This window comes from Gossypium hirsutum, chromosome A11, assembly GCF_007990345.1.
Source record: "Gossypium hirsutum isolate 1008001.06 chromosome A11, Gossypium_hirsutum_v2.1, whole genome shotgun sequence".
Classification (NCBI taxonomy): domain Eukaryota; kingdom Viridiplantae; phylum Streptophyta; class Magnoliopsida; order Malvales; family Malvaceae; genus Gossypium; species Gossypium hirsutum.
Genome location: NC_053434.1, coordinates 88454154 through 88460391, shown reverse-complemented (window position 1 = coordinate 88460391; position 6238 = coordinate 88454154).

Below are 6238 nucleotides of genomic sequence, written 5' to 3'. Positions count from 1 at the left end.
TAATTCATGCAAGTCAATATTCATTAATCGAGATTATTCATAACGTCCATTAATTGGACCCTCGATGTCCAATACGAGCATTATAGTCAAGTGAGAATTAATCGAGACCTCTAAGAATTTTTTATGACTTTTCAAAATTTTTCCAAGGTGCAGGGCTCACACGCTCGTGGGGTCCAAAGGACACGCCCGTGTGACCCTGGGACACGCCCATGCTAGAGGCCGTGTTTGACCCCGTGTAACTCTCTGACTTGCTGATACATGATATTCACGATAGGTTTTAAAAAATTTATAATTAATCATTCTTGAAACTAACTATTATCCCGATGAAGGCAAGTGTACCTATCGAACTGTAGCATAGCTTTAGTAAGACCGGATTGTCGAACCCAAAGGAACCAAGAGTACTAGTAATTACTTTATTTTTATTATCTAGCCTAAAAATTAAGGGATTTGTTTATCTAAACTAATTAACTAAACTAAGGGTGCACAGAGAGAAAATTGGGGAAAAGCTTTTGAGAAAAATCGATTGATGAAGACAATACCCAAGGAAAATCCACCTAGACTTCACTTGTTATTTGACTCTGAATCAGACGATTTATTCATTTGACTTGATCCGTAGAAATCCCTAAGTTATATTATTATCTCTCTCGAGACGAATAACATCTAACCCTAAGTTGATTAACTGAAACATCTTTCTAATTAACACCCTAGTGTTGCATTAACTCGATCTATGGACTCCCTTATTAGGCTTCACCCTAGTCCGGCAATCAACTCTGCTTAATTATGACAAATTTACTCTTAGACAAGGACTTTTTCTCCTCTGAATAAGTGCATAAACTTGAATCAATATCCTAGAATATTAAAACAAGAATTAAGAATACATAATTAAGAACAAATCAAATATTTATCATACAATTTAGATAATAATAACAAGATCCATCTTAGGTTTCATTCCCCTTAGGTATTTAGGGGTTTTAGTTCATAATTATGAAAGAAAACATCTCAAAAGAATGAAGATAACAAAACATCTAGAAAACCCAAAACTTCTGAAGGAAATTGAAGGGAGATCTTCAGTCTTGACGATGAATCCAGCTTCTAAGATGGATCAATCGGCTTTTCTTGAGTAATTCCATACCTCTTACTCCGTGTGTCCTCCTAAGTACCTCCTTAGGTGTTTAAATAGGCTTAAGAATGCTAAGAGCCCTCAAAAGTGGCCTTTTCCAAATAGGACTATACTTGGGCTGGACAGGGACACGCCCTTGTGCGATTGCTTCAGATCGTGGTCAAAGCTATTAAATAGCACGGGCGTGTGGTCTACCCATGTAAGTCGTGCTTCGATCCTTCCAAATGGATACGGTCGTGTGGCTTACCTGTATGAGGAAGTCCAGGCCATGTTGATTTCCCCTGTTGGTCCATTTTCTTTTTTTTCGGCCCGTTTCTTGCTCTTTTTACTCTTCTATGCTCACCTAAGTATAAAACATGAAATTAAAGGATTAGGAGCATTGAATTCACCAAATCTAAGGAGAAATCATCCATAAATGTGCTAAGCATGGGATAAAAATATGTATAAATTACGGTTTATCAAATACCCCCACACTTAAGTGTTTGCTTGTCCTCAAGCAAAATCCTCAACTCACAATCAAAATAAATTCTTCTCAATCTTATATCACTATCAATAATATATCAAAATAAATTATAAGTAATCATACATTGAGAATTCAACTAGAAGAACATCAAAATTTCAAACATTCCAAGTTGAGCATTTTATCACAAAAAAATAGGTGTCTCCTCTCATTTAAGTGATTACCTTTGATTCAAAATACCACAAAGTTTAACATCCTCACTAAGGATTCACTCAAATCACTCGAGGTGTTTAAGGATAGTAAATGAAGCACTCATTAGTCGATATGAAAAGTTATTACCATAGGCTTGCATGAAAATCAAATCTCCACCACTATATATTGAGATGATACATCAATCAAAAGGTCTTTAGAGGGTTGTAATATGGCTTTGGTTAGGGGGTGTGGTTATAGGCTGAAAGAAAAGGTTAAAATCGAGATTGAATTGAAAAATTACCTAGTTAGAAAAATAACTAATCATCAGTTGAATACAAGTGAGCTTCTTCTCAAAATATGGAATTAACACTTTAAGCTCAAAAATGACGAATTACTATTAATATATATGTATTGTATTTTTTAAAAAAAAAACAACTTAACACTTTAAGCTCAAAAATGACGAATTACTATTAATATATATGTATGTATTGTATTTAAAAAAAAACAAGTCAGACTAATTATCAAAGAAAAAACATAGCTAAGCAATTTATTCAAATCAAATCTCGACAAAAATAGGGATCAAATTAATTTAGGGATTTCAACAATAATGGGTTATAGGTTAATATTGAGGGTAAATCAATGGATGGTTTGTTAGGCTCAAAGATGACATATCAAATCAAAGATGTGGTCTTGACATGCATAATCAGGCAAGTTCTAGAATAACAAATCAATACTAACGTACTCATAATAAAATGAGCATGAAAGAAATAACATATGCTCTAAAGACTCAAGATCTCACAAAAATTAAGGTTTTGATTTTAAACCTGGGAATTTTAACTCAAGATAATACCTAAACTTAAGGAAACAACCTAAAAAATTTTAATTCTTAAAATTAACTTTTCATGCTTGATTCTCTAATTCCTTCAAGTTTAAACCATCAATGCATGAATGCCTATGTTTTAATTCAAGACATATTAATAAAAATAATAAATTAATCAAAATTCATTCTAATAATGATATTAGAAGATTATTTAAGAACAGAACAAAATTCAAGGATTTTTCTAATAATGATATAAAGGCCCCCCACACTTAAGATGTACATTGCCCTCAATGTACCAAGATAGATATACTGAAAAATATAGATATATAATCATAAGATAGGGAGAGAAGTGAAACTTCCTGAATGATGAATGAATTCTTTGAATTGGAGTTATGGAGAATAATCGGCCAAGGCAATGATGAGATTGGAGGAGGATACTCCGGTGGTGGTAGAGGTTCGTTAGTCCACAAGTCCTACGCTAAAAGAATATTATATCAGGTGGTAGCTATGGTCATGGTCGAGTAGGACATGGCAGTCGTGGAGAACCTTTTCTAGTGGAGTTCTTAGTTCCTAAGTGATGATGAGGTTTGGAGCTCTCTATAACTGTGATAAAATCAAGAACTCTTTAGGAAATATAAGGAAGCATAATTACTCATAATGAAATAGCTGAAAAGATTAATAATTCAATAAAAATTATAAAACCTAAAATTGAAATAATATTAAAGGAAAATAAAAATAAAAAGTACTTAAAGAAGATAAATAAAGATAAAATTGGAAATAAAAATAAAAAATAAAAAGTCTTTAAAAATCGTCATTGCCAGATGGTTTACGAGGTGGTGGTGGTGGTGGTGATGAGATGTGAAGGTGCTAACAAATCTGATGAATAGTAGCATCAATGTGATCAAAGTGCTGAAAACACTGCTGCTCAAATCGAGTAAGGTGCTCAGAGATGTCAGAGTATGAAGCCGCCGCATGAACTGGACAATGGATGGGTGGTGGCTGAGACGGTGGGTCCTCATGACGTCGAGGAACATCATCAGTAATGTCCTCTGGGTCCTTCTTCTCAGCGGACTGGACGAGGCGGTACTGAGAAGGGTATGTTCCACGTCATTTTTCGATCATCCTTATATTATCATGCGCGATATGCCCTATGGGGACATCTAGTCGATGAGAGTGAGGGAGGATGATTGTGCCACTGTGTTGAGAAGCCTGAAGTGCCGAGCCAATCGAGTCACATAGGGGCCAATAGAGATGACTCCCTTCCTATGCTGTTCGTTTGATGGCGAATGGCGAGGGCAATGAAATAGGCGAGGTCGAAGATGTGCCCATTCGCCATACTCCATAGAAATTAGGCGACGTAAGTGTTGACGATGCCAGTGCTCTCTCATCTCCCTGTCAAAGTGTGGGCCAAAAGGGCGTGTAGGTACCTCAAGGATGAAGGGAGAGCCGATGCCTTGGAGTGGCTAGGGTCGTAGGTGGCTGAGGCAGGGACTAGGTCCTTCCAGCATTTGGATGGTGAATAGTGGATGTGACGATGAAGGGTGTCGAGTTCGTTGTCGACCATGAACTCTTCCGTATACAGCCCTAGCTCAATTTTGAACTCCGGTACGCTTAACTGGTGCACTAGACCACCAAGGCAGAACTGGACCGTTCTAGGGTCATCGACCTCTATCATAATGTTTGGAAGTGAAAAGTCAAATAGAGTTCCAGTGTGAGCTCAAGGTACGTCGGCTCGATGATCCCAAAGAAGAGCTCCCATGGATCAGTCGACAGAAGGGCTCTGACCGCGTCAGCCAGTTGGACTTGTTCAAGTGTGGCCCAGTCAATGCAGTGGCCCGCACCTAAGGGTCAGGCCTGAAGTATCTGAAAGAGTTCTTCTTGGGGTCCTAAGGAAAACTGAATAAAGGGGTTCCCAATCTCCGCGGTAGGACCCGAGGACAACGCTGCTCCTTTCCTTTTCTTGGAAGCGGGGATGGCAGTCTTCTTGCCACATGAGGTTGACATTGTATACCTACAATGCAAAGTCGAAGTTATATACTTTCCAAGAATAGCATGAAAAGAATGCAAGCGTGCTTAAAACTGAATAAGAATACTTCATGGAGCTCTCGTACTAGATGAAAAATATACTAAAACAACCAAAGCAGATATATTAGGTCATTATTATGAATATGACTACGAGAATAATGGTAACGGAAATATCTAGTGAATGAATGCATGTGGGTTTGATAAGATGAAATATGGTGTGGGTAAGCATGAAATCTATGGAGACACAAAAAAAATGGATGAATGTAGCATAATTATTGACTAAAATGGAAAATTTCTAACAAAGAGCATAAATATTATTATAACTATGAATATTTACTCAAAATAATAAAATAAAATAAAATAATCATGAAATAAGTAAAATATTTGAAGAGAATAGAGAGAAAGTAGAAAACAAATGTAAGAGGGAAAAGCTTGAGTCGTCGAGGGTGGTGCTCTTGTCGGTGCACGGGCGTGGCAGGGAGGGCGTGTGAAGAAGTTGTGGCTATATAGATTTTGGGGCACATGGCCGTGGGGCACACCCGTGTGCCCTAATTTTAGCCCATGTGTTTCGTGATTTTTAAATTTGGGGGCGTCTGAAATTCGTCACACGCCCGTGCTCTTTGGGCATGTTGGTGCATAAAGCTGTGTAGCACGGCCGTGTCCTATTTCGTTCACTTCTCCCATGCCCATGTTTTTTATCAGTTTTGAGCAAGGGTGGTGGGCACGCCCGTGTTGTTTTAGCAGACTCGCCCACGGCCACGTCACACGGTCGTGGCAACTTATCGTATTTCGTGTTAGGGGAAGATTTTTCCCTGTTTCCACACGTCCGTACCGCAAGGTCGTGTCTCCTCCTGTGGTGTGAGCACGGCCTATGGCACGCCCGTGTGCCTGGCCATATGGATTAGAAAACCTGTGTTTCAAGGACTCAGTTAGTGATTAGATTTAAAAACTAAAACTTTAAAGAAATCAATATTGTTAGTGCTCGGGTTGCCTCCCGAGAAGCGCTTATTTATAGTGTAAGCTCGACTTACTCTCTTGTTGTGTGGTCATGGTGGTTCGAGGAGTTTACACTTCTCATCCCTACTATCAATTTTATCAACATAAGATTTAAGACAAGTACTATTTACCTTGAAAGTGCCGAATTTGGGATGAATTACCTCGACTGTACCATGTGGAAAAATGCTAAGTACTGTAAGAGGGATTTCTTCATTTGGTTCAGAAGTGGTAATACGAGGGTCTGATGTGTCTAATAGCACTTTGTCTCCAACCTTAAGTTGATTTGGGGAAAAATTTAGCTTGTCATGGCATGGTTTTGGTTTATTGTGTGTTCTCGGTTTATGTATCCACCATTCATCTAACTCCTCAATTTGTAGCCTTCGTTCTTCATAGATAGGCCATTTGTTGTTGCTTGAACATGGCTCATGTATGTTCTTCGAACCTATTTCCTACAAAGTAGGCTGCACCACATGGTCAGTTTTAGTAGAATAATTTATACAACCACCTTCAATTTTTGATACGTTACTCGAATTACGAGCTTGAAGGGTGATTGTTTCGTCTCCCACACGAAGTGTGAGTTCACCTGTGCCAACATCAATTATTGTTCTAGCAGTTGCTAAAAAAG